Source organism: Protopterus annectens, chromosome 6.part0, assembly GCF_019279795.1.
Source record: "Protopterus annectens isolate FY-2018-M chromosome 6.part0, PAN1.0, whole genome shotgun sequence".
Lineage (NCBI taxonomy): Eukaryota > Metazoa > Chordata > Ceratodontiformes > Protopteridae > Protopterus > Protopterus annectens.
Genome location: NC_056737.1, coordinates 1,128,199,937 through 1,128,216,416, shown reverse-complemented (window position 1 = coordinate 1,128,216,416; position 16,480 = coordinate 1,128,199,937). Strand labels below are relative to the sequence as shown.

Below are 16,480 nucleotides of genomic sequence, written 5' to 3'. Positions count from 1 at the left end.
CCATTGACCGTGCTATCCCAAATAAAACCAAGACTCCTTCCTCAAGCAAGAAGAAACCAGTCTGGTGGACCACGGCCATAAGCAAGCTATACAATAAAAGGAGGAGACTTGTACAAAAAAAGGCCAAATCTCAAGTAGAAAAATCATCCCTGATCAGCATTGGTAAGAAATTGAGGGCCCTCATCAAGTCAACTAAAGCCAATTTCGAAAAGTAAGTTGCCAAGGATAACCATAAGGCCTTCGGTGGTTACGTCAAAAACCTAAATGGCAACGCTCAGGTCTATTCTGAGCTAGTACAAAATGGAACAAAGTACACTGACCCCACTGACATTGCCAACATCTTGGCTGATAGGTTCAGTGCAAATCCCTCCCCCCTCACCACCTACAGGGGATTGTGTAACCCCAATTACTGATACGTTGGTTAATAAGGGTCTATCTAAAGCTAAAAACACTGCCCCCATGGTACCAGATGGTGTCCCGGGCTGTCATGTGCGAGCTCCAAAATGAATTAATCTTTCATCTGCATACCCTGTTCAGTGTCAGCCTCTCGACAGGATATGTGCCCAAAGAATGGCGCACAGCAACGGTGGTTCTGCTGCACAAGGGTGGGCCCACAACCGATCCTGGGAATTACCAACCAATAAGCCTGGCCAGTCTGATCTGTAAGGCAATGGAGCGAATCATTATGGAACTCATAAATGGAGAGATTGGGAACCTCAAAACACTTGACCCCCCACAGTTCGGCTTCGTCAAGGGCAGATCAAGCCTCCTGAACCTGGTGGACTTTGAGACAGTTTCTCAGGTTATAGATAAGGGAAAGGAGATACACATTGTTTACCTTGACCTTGCTAAAGCATTTGACACCATTCCCTATTCGGGTATTATTGATAAACTCACCAACCTAGGCATCTAAACCCTTACATCACAAGATGGATCGCAAACTGGCTCTCGGATCCCACAAAGTAATAGTGGGATCTATGTCCGAATCCTGACCATTAGCGGTGTTCCTCAGGGCTCTGTCCTGGGGCCCCTCCTGTTTGGCATATACTTCTCAGAAGTACAGGCAAGCACTGAAGGGCTGTGGCTGACCAAGTTTGCGGACGACTGCAAACTGGGTGATAGTCTCCGGCCGACATGGATATCCTCCAGAAGGGCCTTAATGAGACTGATGCATGGTGTCAAAGCCATGGTCTCAAGCTAAATACTGAAAAATGCGTAGTAATCCCTTTTGGAAAAAACAAAGTACCCGCGAACTACCACATAGGAGGTAACCCCCTGAAATCTGAAGAAGTAACAAGGGATCTAGGGACCCAAGTAGATGGTCAGCTTTCCTTTGATAACCATGTTGTCAAGGTGGTTAGAAAATCCTATGTGACCCATCTGATCACGAAAGGGTTCATGTCAAGATCTAAGGATGTAGTGGTGCCCCTCTACTCTTCCCTCATCAGACCCATTATTGAGTACATTGCACCAATTGGAATGTACCTGGCTAGGCATCTCCACCAGCTGGAGAAACCACAGAGGTACCTCACTAAGAGGATTTACTGGCCTCAAACAGTTGCTCTATGCAGCACGATTGAAAAAGCTAAGGCTTTTCTCTGTTGCATACTGTCTTCTCAGAGGCGATCTCTGTCCAACATACAGTGCCATGTCCAACCCAGAACTGTTGAACATGCTCCATCTTAGCAAAACAAAATTTACTCGAGCTACACACACTAGGGATATGAACCTCAGCACAACAATGAATAGAACATGCTGGAGGGATAGATTCCCTTCGCAAAGACTTCCCTTGCTGTGGAACAAGGTCCCGATCTACATAAGACAGAGCCCCTCACTATTCCTCTTCAAGAGGAACCTTGAGTGGATGGGTAACAAAGTTCACACCAGGGATCATACCAACAGCTCTACTAGATAGGGGCCAAGAGTACTAGCTGCTAGATGAAGGGCCTAGGGAACAAACCAAAGGGGCGGTGTACACCGCACAACGTGGCTGGGCTAATGTATGCCTTTGGGAAGATAGCCCAGTACCTACCTATGAACCTTCCTACGAGCCCTGTCGGACAGTATACCCTACTTGGTTTTGTCATGTCTGGTTGTGGTTCAGGCATAGCTTTCCTGGACACCCTCACCTCGATCTGACCTAATAATTCCCTGGTATCCAACATTTACAGGAAGGAGACCTATAGAAACAATTTCTTGGACTTCAGAATCCAGCAGCCATTCTTTATGAAAAAGAATGTGGTGCATGGCCAGTTCATCAGATATTCCAGGCTCATCAGCAATGACTCCACCTTCCTACAAGAGTCAGAGTTCCCGTCTCTTATGTTCCAAGAGAGATTCTACCCAGCACAATTGGTAAGCTTGATATACTCCAAGAGGTCACCAAAGACAGGCACAAGTTTAAACCCATCCTAACATATGGGTTCACCTACCATACTGCTTATACTCAAAAGGCAGATAAATCTCATAGCTTCCCAGTCCCCATCTGCAGGGACATGGAGAATATCAAACAAATCATGTCTGCACAATGGGGCATTATCTCCACGGACAATGAACTGAAATCCTCCTTGGGAGCATCTCCCACCTTCTGCTACAAAAAAACTAAAACTCTGCAAGCGTCATTCGAGATAAGAGACACCGCTTCTTTTGGACAACAGCAGCATAACCACAGCCCCCAAAGGGATGTTCACGTGTGGCATTTGTGTGTCTTGCAAACATCTTAGTGGGGCAAGAATTCATTTTCCATCATTGCTCCCTCAAAATCTGCTTCCAAAGATGTTATTTTTGCCACACTACTTCCGTCTATGTGGCAGTATGCTACTCTTGCCCAGCGTTTTACGTCGGCAAAAACCACCAGGAAATTCAGACCGCATCAAAGAACACCTTAGAGCAGTAAGATTCCATAACCCTGGCAATGCACTAGGAAAACACAGTACTAGTTGCACTGGATTCACAGGGTTCAAATTCTTTGTACTTGAACAAATAGCTCCGTTTTTGCGAGACACGGACTCCCTACTTGAAGTCAGGGAGCTCAAATGGCAATTCAGACTGAATGCAGAAATAACTCTGTGACTAAATTAGAATTTGAATGTAAAATGCGCTCTGAAGTGGCGTAGATAACCCTTTACAGCCGCTCTTGGCACACTCCACTGTTAACTTGCACTAAAGCATTACATCGCAAGTTACCTTAATTTAAATATTTTTCTCATTGGCCTTAATTAAAAGCATAGTAATTAGCTACTGAGCACAGCTCACATTACTGATTGGCTAATTCCTCCACCTAATTTGAATACATGTACTATTTTAGTGACTTTCCTTGGCACAGTATTTCATTCTGAAGATCTGTGCATCAATAAAGATCGAAAGCGCTAAATACCGAAGTTACGCTCTGTGTCTTTGTCCTTCACTAGATGCTCAGGATGTTTTTTTTACTTAATAGTTTTTTGTACTTCTATCTCTCTCGTAGGTTCTTCAGATTGTTCGTTTATATATATATACATACACACACACGTAAGTAAAGTAGACGCTGTCACACACTGTTCTTGTTGATTTTATTGTTACAATGTCTTCTAAAGATTCAAAACCACCTGGGTTTAAAAAATGCTAGGAATGCAGACAAAATGCCCATTACTGATGGGCATACTGTTTGTGTGTATTCTTTAGGAATGGTCCAACTCCGGGAGTCCTGTTCAATCTCACTTTTTCAGTCACAGGGCTCTTTTGGAGAGAAAGAATGTTGATTCTTAGAGTTCTGTTGAAAACCCCCTTCTCAGAAGCAGTATAAGAATGTCCGGGTTCTTCTAAGTCTGACCAGTCTCCTCCTAAATCAGACAAGTCTGAGAAGAGATCTTCCTCTTCCAGTGTTCCATCTGTGCCTTGTAAAAAGATTTCCAAAGTTTCCTGTCTGGATCCTAAGGCTGTCTGATCTGAGAGGCCTACTACTTTGGCTCCATCAGTTTCGGTGCTGGTGGAGTTTCAGTTGCGGAGCCTTTCTCTGGCTTGGATCTGGTATCCCATACTCAGGTCAACTCTGCACCAGCCTTCCAAATCTCTTGCCCCCTCGACTCAAGACTCCCAGGAGCTTGTCCAATGATGACGTGGATCGAGTAGTGCAGAAGCTAAGGACACCGGCACTCGCCAAGTTATCAGATCCAACCCAGAGAGCTTTGGATCCGACCAAATCCTCCCTTTTACATAGATTCCTCCCCAATCTGACCTCTGAGCCGTAATGTCTAGAGCTAATATTGGTGGAACCATTGGAACAAACACCTATCCCACGATCTTCGGATCCGAACATTGCTCTGACGTCCTTGGCTCCATCAGAACTCTAGGAGCCGACGCTGTACAGTCAGGTCCAGGGAGAGGAGTCTAATCCGACAGTTGTCAGATCTGAACTTTCCTCTCTGGGCATCTGCTCTGGTGACCTTGGCTCCTGCCTCAGCCTCGGAGCCGTCCCCCTTAGTCCTGGGCATTCCCTCCAGTTCTTCGGAGCTGGGGGATTCCTCAGATCAGGGTCGGGGGAGGGGGGTTGAGGTGATGTGTTGGCTCCACAGGCAGCTCCACACTCCTCTCGATTTTCTTCTCGCAAAGGCACTGTTTGCTTCTATACCCTTGCATTCACAGGGATGCAGAGATCCTAGGCCTCAGGATGCCCCACACTCTTTGGAAACCTCTCCAGAGTGTCCCTTGGAAGAGGTCCCTTGGAAGAGGTCCCTTGGAAGAGGTCCCTTGGAAGAGGTCCCTTGGAAGAGGTCCCTTGGAAGAGGAAGCATTCAAACTACCCAGAGGAGTCCAGTTTGGATATGGACCTCGATGAAGCCGAAGGGTCCCTACGATCGCTTCCTGATGTCTTATTTGGAGACATCTTAGAAATACTTGGAGATGGCTGGAAGTCCACCAACGCTTCTGCAGAGGAGTCTGTGTACCTGAAGACATTTGAATCTCACCCTTCCTCCAGTTGGGTGTCTCCGCCTTTTGACGGACCTGTGGACTTAGATTTTCGAAAGGTGTGGGAGTCTCCAGGTTCAGTGGAACCTGTTCCTATTAGGCCAAATAAGTTCATTACCTCACCCTCGGACAAACATTTCTTAACTAAGGGAGTCCCAGTAGATGCTATGGTGGTGATGCCAGCAACCAAGAAGGAAGTCTGAGACGTAGTCTTCTGTCCATCCACTGAGCAAGGATTCTCGCACGATGGACAGATATGGAAAGCCATTCTTTTCAGCAACAGTAGCTCTTAGATCGCTGAATTACCTGACTCACTTTACTAGTCTACAGAGAGATCTGAAGGAGCTAGGAGATGCCCTCCAGGCTTCAGTAGCTGAAGGGGTGTCAGAAAAAGCTTCCTCTCAACTCTCTACCTTAAATTCAGTGGTCAGCTCCTCCATAAGACTGATTTCTTATGCAGCGGATGGAGCAAGCAGAGCAGCTGGTTCAGGAAGTTCCCTAAGGAGACATTCTTGGATGTGCTTGTGTGACTTTGTGGAGCCCTTTAAATCTTCCTTTGTGAATGCCCAATTCAAGTGGCTCTTCTCTGTTCGGGCCCAAAGTCAAGACACACTAACCAGGTGTGAACAAGAAGGAAAGACTCTCTGCCATTGGAGTCTGTTTTTCCCCTACCAATCAGACCTTATCCCAAAGGTCAGAAAGGAATAGGAAAAATGTTTCAAAAATCCCAGAGAGCTTTTGAGGACACACCATGGTTATTTTTCCCCCAGGGGCAGAGGGGGAAGTGGTAGTGAAAGATGCTAACCACGCAGCAGAGGGGGGTCTGCATAATCAGGGTGACTGGGAATCCTCCTTTGGTAAGCCCTTTCAGCGTTCCTGAAGGGAGGCCCACCTGTCCATCTATGGAGGCAGTCTTGGGCTGCTTATCTTTGTACCCAAAAGCCTGTCTAACAATAACAAAAGACAAGTGGGCATGAAGCATCATATCCAGAGGTTACTCCATACCCTTTTCCTTCCTTGTTCCAAACATAAAAAATATCCTGGACATTCCACCCAGTCAAAAGGAACAGGCAACTCTAGAAATTCAAAGGTTGCTAGAAAAAAGTCATCCAAACAGTCCCCATAAACCAAATAGGATCCGGAACTTACTCAAGGTTCTTTTTAGTTCCGAAGAAAACAGGGGACTGGAGACCATTTCTGGATCTCAGCAACCCAAATAAATCTAAGAAAGTTCAAGTTCCAGATGGTAATACTGCAGTCAGTTCTCCCTTTTCTGGGACAAGACGATTGGATGTGCTCTATAGAGCTTCAGAATGCATACTACCACATAAAAATGGACAGGCAATCCAGGACACCCCTGCTCTTTTGTCTGGGAGCCAGCCACTACCAGTTTTGAGCTCTTCCCTTTGGCCGCACTACAGCCCCAGACTGCTCACCAAGTGTATGGCAGTAGTTGCGGCTCATTTGAGATGCCTAGGATTCCAAGTGTTTCTGTACTTGGATGACTGGCTCCTAACAGCCACCACCTTGCAGCTCTGTTCTCACCTAGGAGTCGCAGTAAACTGAGAAATCTGCCTTACTGCCATCTCAGCATATTTTTATAGTAAAAGAATTGGATGCAACAAAGATGATGGCCAAACTTCCTCCAGAAAGAGTACAAGTTCTACAACATCAGGTTTAAAATCTTTCAAAGAAAAAAGTGCAAGCAAGGACAGTCCTGAAGGTCTTGGGAGCCATGGCAGCAACAATAACCTTGATCTCATTAGCACGTCTGCACATAAGAATTCTCCAGTGGCTACTGTCCATTCAGTGGTCAATGCAAGAGCTGCCCATGTCCCAAAAATTTTTGATAATGGAATCTTGCCAAAAAGACCTTTGTTGGTAGCTTTACTCCACTCAAATGACTCTAGGTCAACCCTTTGTACTTCTCCAACCACTAGCCACGGTGTCCACGGATACTTCTCAGATGGGGGGGGTATTATCTGGGAAAGACTGTCCACGGCACGTGGCAGGATCACACTGCCTATTTGCACATCGATGTTGTAGAGATGAGAGTAGTGCTTTTAGCGTTGCAAGCATTCCAGGACTCTTCCGCTGGGAACTTTTGTAATAGAGACAAGACAACATGTTAGTTGTATGTTACATAAACAAGCAGGAACCAGATTTTACCCCCTTTGTCGGGAGACCCTAAGAGTGTGGGGACTGGGCAGCAGTGTGCAACCTCCTCCCAACGCTTTTTGATAGCAATGCACATCCCGGGGAAATCCAGCATGATTGCAGACAGACTCAGCAGAGCAATTCTAATGCGCCTCAGGTGGTCCATAAAGCAGGGGCCAGCCTTGCTGCGACCTTTTTGCCACATCCATGAATGCCAAATGCAGCAGCTACTTAGCCCTGATCCCCACTCTGGTGGAGTCCCCATGGGATGTACTTGTACATGATTGGCCCTTGGGTCTCCTCTGTGCTTTTCCTCCCTATCTGTTGATACCTGAAGTTCTTCAGAAAGCCATTTACTTGGGAAAGGACTTTATACTCATCTCCCCATACTGGCCTCGTCAAATCTGGATGTTCGTGTTTCACTGTTGCAGTCATCAGATTTGGGTTATCTACTTGCAGTAGCCCTCATTCGGCCTGATTAACAAAGTCTTGGGTCCTGCGTTGGTTGCTGTCCCATCTTCCATGACATCAGATAGCCAGGGATATGAAGCATGCAGCCGACGCCATTACATCAGTCTTTCTTGCTGTGCGGTGCCTGAAGCAGAAGCAGTTCACAAGTGCCTGTCGGCTGACTCCTGAAATGTTTGTTTTCGAGTTTCAGAACCGAAGTCTTCAACTAAGCTGAACTAAGTTTCCCTGTTGGGGAAACTTTTTCTTGCTCTAAGCCGATGTCAGTAAAAGTCAATAATTGTATTTTTTGTGGAAAGAAAATACCTCAAAGATTTTTATTCGTTCTGTATTCCTTGCCTAGGCCCTGACCATGATGTTCCTCGCTGTCAGTTTTGTGCCTTATTTAAAAGAACTATTCATCGTCTGTATATTTACGCTTCTAAATATTTTGCTACTCTGTTCAGTTATCCAGATATGGCTTCAGTAAGCCACCCAACTACTGACATTCTGAAAAAACACAGATAGACAGAGACCGCATAGGTCCAAAGCTGTCGACTATGCTTTTCCTAACCTAGTCGCCATTTCGCCAGTACTCATTGAGGTGCTTTCACAGCCCCTGATGCCAGCTACATCAGATTTTCAGTCCTCTGCTGACACACTTTCGGAGTCTGGTATGCCGCAAGATGCTTCAATTGAACCTGCGGATGTCTCTACCTTGGATGGGTCCGGAGCTGCTGTGCAGGCACCGGCTTCTGAGGGTGCATTCAGGCCTACTGAGTTGCTTATTAAACAGACGCCATCTTCTTCTTCAAGACCTAAAACTCGATCCATACCTAGAAAACAGACGCCCAGACCGCATGGTCAGGCCTTTTTGCCTAAGAAACAAATAAGAATGGCTGAAGACCTTATTACTTTAATCAGGGGAAGCCAACCTTCCCCCTCTAAGAGACCTAAGACTGAGTTTGCTTATGATTCTTCTGATCAGGATTCTGAAAATTTGTTTCCTCTGATGACCAGAATTTACCCTTATCTACCTATGAGGATTCTGATGCAGAGAACAGGTAAAACAGTTCCTTAACTCACTAGCTGAATCACAGATAATGATATAGTCCTCTTTACTACCCCTCTTGTTCACACCATACCTCCTTACCTTGTATGAAAACCAGTTTCTCACGGGATTTCAGGTCCCAAAAGGCCATACTATCACCCCAGCTGTAAATCCATACACCTTCAACCATATTTACAGTACCAGATCCTATCCAACATCTTGTTCAGTCTTTCAGCATCTCAACCCCAGGCACATTAGCTCTAGATCCAAACACTACCACAAACTAATAAACAAATTCCTGAAGTTCATCACCAAGTATAGACTCAACCTAATAATTGGTGATATTCACGCCAACCCTGGCCCACTCACTTCAGATACATATACCCCCTCTACTTGCAATCCAAGCTACAAACCTACAATTAATAGGCCAACTAACTCTCTCCTAGTCTGTCATCTCAATATTAGAAGCATTAATAACAAGGTACATGAATTGCATGCACTTCTGGATGTCCACTCTCCTGAGATTCTCTTTATCTGAAACCTGGTTAAAACCTAACACTGAAGACAATGATGTGTTACCACTTGGGTACAACATACACAGGCTGGATCGTGCTTCGAGGAAGGGGGGTGTGGTAGCTGTACTCTGTAAATCTGAGTTGAATGTCACCATAGATGTAATACAACCTCCTCAGATTAATAACTCAGATTCTTGCCACCAAATTGCAACTTAATAATGTATTCATATCATCTGTATGTACATTCCCCCAGGTAACAATATATCTACATTTGAAGATATCCTGCACTGGCTATCATGTCACTACCCCCAAAAAACCCTACTACTTGGAGACTAACATAGACTGGGGCACCTGTTCCTCAGAATCCCCAACCACCCATATTAACCTGCATGCATTTACACAAATCATATCCACCCCTACCAGGATAGGTAAACCCAACCAAAAAGAAAGTATACTTGACTGGGTACTCGTAAACAGTCACCCCCAACTGTACACCTCTGGTACCCTCCTTCATAAACGTTCACCCCCAACTGTACACCTCTGGTACCCTCCTTAATGGCCTAAGCGATCACCTTCTCGCATATGTAATTAAGCACAAAACCATTAATTCCCAACAACCTTTACTCAGAAAGGTTAGAAACAATAAAAACTTTGACCCTGCCAAATTCCAACAAGAACTAAACTCATGTAATTGGTCTATTCTAAAACACCTCCTCTTAAAGGAAGCAGTAGCTTACTTTAACAACAAATTCCTTGAGATCCTTGATTTGCATGCACCTGTTCGTTCAGAGAGAATTCAGCCCTCCTAGCCTTTACTAATGCCATAAACCATAATCGCAACAATAATTATATATCCTCAGCCCTCTTTTTGGATCTTTCCAAGGCATTCGATATGGTTGATCACCAACTTTTAATCCACACCCTGCAGACATTCTGTCTAGATACTGGAGCCCTCCACTGGTTTCAGTCCTACCTGAACGGTCAACAGCAGGCTGTCCTCTGGCAGAACAAACTCTCTAACCTTCTACCTAACACCCTTGGAGTACCACAAGGCTCTATACTAGTTCCCTTGCTGTTCTCCATCTTCATTAACTACCTTTATACTGTCATCCCAAAAGTCAGCTGTATCCAATATGCTGATGAGTCTACTCTGATTTGCTCAGCCAAATCTTCAGTAGAGTTATGGTCAGCTGCCCAGACCACCTTTAATGCAATAGAAAACTGGCTTTGTGAACATCATCTGATCCTAAATCCCAGAAAAACTAAAATACTGTTGTTTTCACCAACACGTAGGTTTACCGCTTTCACCTTTACCATAAAATCAAATGATGGCACAATCTCCCGTGACCCATCTACAAAACTATTAGGTGTCATTATAAAACATCTAAAATTTGACCTACATGTTAACCAAACTGACAAAACCATCAATAAAAACTAGGGTCACTTTACAGAATAAAAGCCATCCTAACCCCTGCAGCTAAAATTGCCATAGCTCGCTCTCACCTTCTTTCATCCCGTCTGTATGCATCCCCTCTACTCTCGAATTTAAACAAGACTGTCCTTAAACTCTCAATTTGCTACAACCACATTGCCAGGTTTGCCACTGGGCTACTTTTTAGGACACATCATTGCATCAATCTAAATCAGCTTGGGTGGCTTGTACTACCCAGCCTAATCCAGTATAACCGATTATGGCCTATAAATTCCTGTATAATCCGGACAATACTCTTGCACTATTATCACCCCCTATAACAATCCTAGACCGCTTCGATCCTCTAACAAACTACTAATTCAGACTAGCAAAATTAATAACACAGCCGGTGATTCTCTTTGCAAACTCTAAGTAGATCCTGGAACTCTCTTCCAGCTGATATTACCTTACTTTCCACCTTGGGTCAATTTAAAACTAGACTCAAACAACATTTGTCACTTAACTGGTTATGTCAATGTATCAAGCCTGGCTAACTCTCTCTAGAATGTGTAAAAAAATCTGTTAACCAGTTTACTGTGTAATTTAATTTAATCCTGACTTGTGCTCAGGATTAACTGTAACCTGTGGAACTTGTGTAACTTGCTTATGTAATCTCTGTAAGTAGTCTGTTTGTAATATGTAATGCTGTATCTGCTTACCCTTGGAGCTTTTCCCCCGGGCCTCCGCTGAAAATGGACATGCATCCAGTCGGACTATCCCGGTCAACAAATGTAAAATAAAATAAAACTCTATTCCCTCTGCTTCCCCTCCCGAGGATTTCTCTTTTGGTGAAACCTTGCATACTCTTTGGAAGCATTTCCGCTGGGAAAGCCAGGACTACTCTGACTCTAAAAAGAGACTGAGGGATTTCTTACTCCTGCCCCAACACAGGCCTTTAGCGATCCCCCGTGTACTGGACATTGTTGATGCCTTTTCGGAATCTAGCTTGGCCCCTGACTCTCTACCTCCTGCTCCCAGAAAACCTGATAGATATTACAGGGTTCCTGACTCTCACAAGTTCCTTTTTAAAAATCCTACTGCGGATCCTGAGACTATTTCACAGAGACCCAAGGGCATTAAGGCTACTACTGCCAAAAATCCTACCCCCTCTGATAGACACTCCAGGGCGCTGGATAGATGGGGTAAGAAGGTTTACACTTCTGCAACCTTGGCCATTAGGGCTTTAAACTGCCAGTGTCATATGTTGAAGTATCAGCAAAATGTTATTGGACTGCTTAAACAGAAAATGATGATTCCTGACTGTGTGGAAAATAAATTTTACAGGTTTTAATACATTCTGCTGAACAAGTTGGAAAACGTACTTTGCAATGTGGTTTTGATTCATTAGAGGCCTCTTGCAGGGCTGCTATTACTGGGTCTGTACTCAGAAGGCATGCTTGGCTTAAGGAGCAATCTTTGCCTGATCGTGTTAATGCTAAATTGTTGGATGCTCCTTTAAATCAGGACCGCCTGTTTGGCAACAAGGCTGAGGAAGTCCTTAAAAAGATGGAAGATAAAGCTAAATCTATGCAAACTGTTAAAGATTTTTTACAAGTTCAGCCACCTAGATTTAGTAGACACGTGCCCTCTAAGAATTGGTCCTTTCCAGCCCCTTCCAGGTCTTCTCATGTCAAACCCAGATGCAGCAAAAACCCCAGGTTTCAGTCCCAGGGGGCCTCCACTTCCAAATCTGGGAATAATAAGACCCCCCCTCCCCCTCCATGGTAAACTGTCTCAGTGCCTTCCTTTTAAAATTTCTAAGCAGTTATCAACTGACTGCCACTTTGGGGGGAAAGATTGCTCTTCATGCAAAGAATTGGGAACTCATTACCCAGGATAAATGGGTTTTAAATAGTGTACCAGGGATACAGATTTCACTTCCACACGTTGCCAACACCAAGCGGGTGGCTGAACCTACCCCCAAATCAGTGGGAAGAGGCCCAAAAACAAATTCTTTCTTAAGCATGGCGGCTATTCAACTGGTACCAGAAGAGGAAAAAGGACAAGGTTTCTACTTTAGACTTTTCCTGGTACCCAGAAAAGACCATTCATGGCGTCCTGTCCTGGACCTGTCCACTGTAAACACCTTTTTGGAGATTCCGAAATTCAAGATGCTGACTCTTCACCAATTACTTCCTATGCTAGGCAAAAATGCCTGGTTGGCAAAACTAGATTTAAAAGAAGCATACCTGCACATCCCAATCAGGGAATCTTGCAGAAGATACCTACGCTTCAAAGCAGGCTACACACACTGTGTTCTCTGCCCTTTGACTTATCTACTGCACCCAGGGTATTCACAAAATGCCTAGCTCCAGTTATTGCATTTTGCAGGCAAAGAAATTAAATATACCCATACCTGGATGATTGTCTAATCCAGGGAGAAAGCCAGGACATACTTTTGAATCATCTGGCCTTTGCACAAAGGGTTCTAACTTGTCTGGGATACACCATAAACGAAAAGAAATCACACCTGGTACCCTGTCAACAAATTATATTCCTGGGAGCAAGCTTGAATACAACTTCCCAGATGGCTTATCTCACGCCAGAGAAACAAATTCATTTGACAACATACTTCAATCAAGTGGCCTCAAAAACCCTACTATATCTGCAAGACAAATATTGCAAGCCTTGGGGTTCATGGTTTCCTGCATTCTTCTAATTCCATATGCAAGACTGCATATGAGGAAACTACAGTGGTATCTAAAAAGCCTATGGTGTCAACATTCTCAAGACCTAGAAACAATGATTTCTATCATACTTTGCCTAGGTCTAGAGTTCCTGTGGTGGGCAGAGGCTTGCCACCAAAACAAAGGGACTACCTTTCACACCACCCCCTGCCGCCCAAACCCGAACAGACACATCAGACTATGCATGGGGGGGCTCACCTGTCAGGGAAGTGCATTCAGGGCAAATGGAACCCAAGTCAAATGCACCTGCATATCAATCAAAAAGAAATGTTAGCTGTACAGAATGCTTTGACAGCCTTCAAGGACCACATTCTTCCAGGACAACTAATGATAAAGACTGACAACACCACTATTATGTGGTACATAAACAAGCGGGGGGGGTACACATTCTTACCCCCTCTGCAGACTAGCCATGGCATTGTGGAATACAGCCTTGAGCTACCAAGTGCACCTACAAGCTCAATTCCTGCCAGGAAAATGAAATACACTGGCAGACTGACAAGCAGAAACCTGATGGACCCACACGAGTGGAAACTGGAACCAAGGATTTTCAGCATGTTGACAAGCAAATGAAGGAGCCCAGATATAAACCTGTTTGCCTCTCCCCAGAACTACCAATTGGACAAATTTTGCACAAGGACTCCCACAAACAAGCCTGGAAAGTGGATGCTTTGTCCTTCAGCTGGAAAAGCCCATCAGTCTATGCTTTCCCTCCTCTGCTTCTGGTCTCCAAAGTACTACTAAAAATCAAACTGGACAAAACAAGGATGATTTTGATTGTTCCAGACTGGCCGCCCCAACACTGGTAACCCCTCCTGCGCAGTGTCACAGTTATCTCCATGGCACCTGCCTCAGACTCCTTCCCTGCTGTCTCAGCAGGAGAACCAGATTTTGCACCCTTAGTTTCTAACACTGAACCTTGCAGCCTGGCTACTTAATCTCTCCTTTACCATCCCTCAGCAAACCTGTGATGGATATCATTTTAGAGGCAAGGAGGCCTAGTACTAGGAAATCTTATGCTGAAAAATGGAAAAGATTCTGTTCCTGGAACCAGTCTCAAGGGATGAACACAGCAGCGCCCAGTTTACCTCAGATTTTACGATGCTTAACTGAGATGCTTCACAAGGGCCTGCCTTTTTCCTCCATTAAAATCCACGCCTCAGCCATTTCAGCTCATTATAACACAGAACCTCCCCTCTTCTCTCATCCACTGCTCAAGCAGTTCCTCAGAGGGGGCAAACATTTTAGACCACCCAGGAGAGCTCCAACCCCAGCCTTGGACCTTAACTTTGTCTTGGAGAAACTCTGTACCTCCTTTCGAGCCAGCTGCTACTGCAGACTTAAAATTTCTTTCTTTGAAAACAGTTTTCCTTTTAGCAATCACTTCTGCTAGAAGGGTATCTGAATTACCGGCCCTTATGGCAGTGGAGCCTTTCATCATCTTTCATGTGGACAGGGTATCCCTCAGAACCAATCCATCCTTCCTGCTTAAGGTGGTATCCAGTGTGGCTGTTAATCAGTCCATTCATTTGCCAGGCTTCTTTCCCAGTCCACAGAATAAAGGGAAACGAATGCTGCATTCCTTAGATGTGCACAGACAACTTGGATTCTAGTTGGACAGGACTAAACCTCAAAGGAAATCTGAACAACTGCTCATGGCATTTGTTGCAGAGGCAGAGGGGGAGGCTATTTCAAAGCAAACCATTTCTAAATGGATAAGCCATTGCATTCATTTCTGCTATAAGCATCATGGAAAACCTATTCCCCAGGGGATCAGACCTCACTCCCCAGGGCTGCATCTACCTCTACAGCCTTTCTCAGAGGCGTCCCTATCAGGGACATCCTAGAAGCTGCTACCTGGAGTTCTGTACATACTTTCACCAAGCATTATTTGCCAATTTTCTCTAAATCCAGAGCTGGCTTTGCCACTGCAGTCTTGCAGGGCCTTATAGCTGGCCCTAATGCTATCTAAATTTCTCCTCCCAACCATAGCCTTGGGAATCTACCCAAATGTAATGACTGCATCAGTGAAACACGAAGAACATAGATGTTATATAGTCCTATCTTGCCTACATTCTTAGCCATGGGTTCGGAGCCGAATATTGGCTCAGACTCTTCCGATTTTTACTAGCTCAGTCTCTCATTGGCTGGGATAAGAGGGTATCCCATGGTGCACTGCTCCATATCCCCAGATCTCATTTGCTGCTTGTGTAGCTCGGACGTGGTCTCGCTTGGCTGTGGCTAAGTACCCTCTTTTTTGCTATTTCTCTTAGAAAGTTGTTAGTTCAGACCCAAAAGCTATTTTAATAGGTATTGTTGCTAATCTCTAAATTTGTGTGTGTTTTCAGTGCTTGAGAGTGTTAGTTGTTTTGGTATCCCTAACTGTTCCAGCGGGCTAGGCCCGTTTTAGTTAGAGGACCTAGTCCTCCCCTCTGTCATTGGATAAACCTTTGGTCATTGTGTTTTTCCTGTGTAATACCCAGAAGAACCATTTCAGTTAGAGGTTCTTTGTGTGTGGCTAGTACTGTTTTCCTGGTGTGTCTATCTTGTGTGTGAACCGTTTCAATTAGATTCTCAGTGTGCTTAGTATGGTGTTTTTTTCTGGTGTTCTAAATTGTTGCGTTTCCCGCCCTTTTTTGTAAGTTGCATCTAGGTGTTTAACGTTAATTATAAAATGTCCAAAGATCAGAAGGAACATAAGCCTTCTGGCTTTAAGAAATGTTCCAAATGTGGATATAAAATGTCCATCACGGATGGGCACTCTGTGTGTCTACTGCCTCGGAGCCATCCGTTTACAGGAGTCGTGTAGCTTTTGCCACACGTTCAGTCCTAGGGTGCTCCAGGAGAGAAAAACAAATTAATATTAAAGGGACTTTTGAAACCATCATTTCAGGAAGCTATAGATTCGGCTTCTAGTACTCAGTCTAAGTCTAAAGCTTCCAAGTCTAAGAAAAGGTCTTCGGCTCCATCTGCCACTTCGGAGCCTCCGGAGAAGATTACTGTTCTGGACTCTACCTCCTCGGCTGCACGGTCCTCGAGGCTGCAGGAGGTATCGGTGTTAACCATATCGGCGTCGGCTCCAGTTATTCTTGAGCCCATTTGGAGCCGGTCACCCAGTGTCAGGTGTGGTTCACGGGACAAGAGATCCCAATCTCTGTCACTCTCCTCCAAATCCTCCAGGCTTTCTGATTTGGATGTTGATAGG

General features: G+C 44.8%; 1 protein-coding gene across 2 annotated transcripts in view; it reads left to right on the top strand.

Annotated features, from left to right (window-relative positions):
• MARCHF7 (membrane associated ring-CH-type finger 7) overlaps positions 1-16,480 on the top strand; it is a 919,282-nt gene that overhangs the window by 514,729 nt on the left and 388,073 nt on the right. The gene's annotated exons all lie outside the window — the stretch shown is intronic.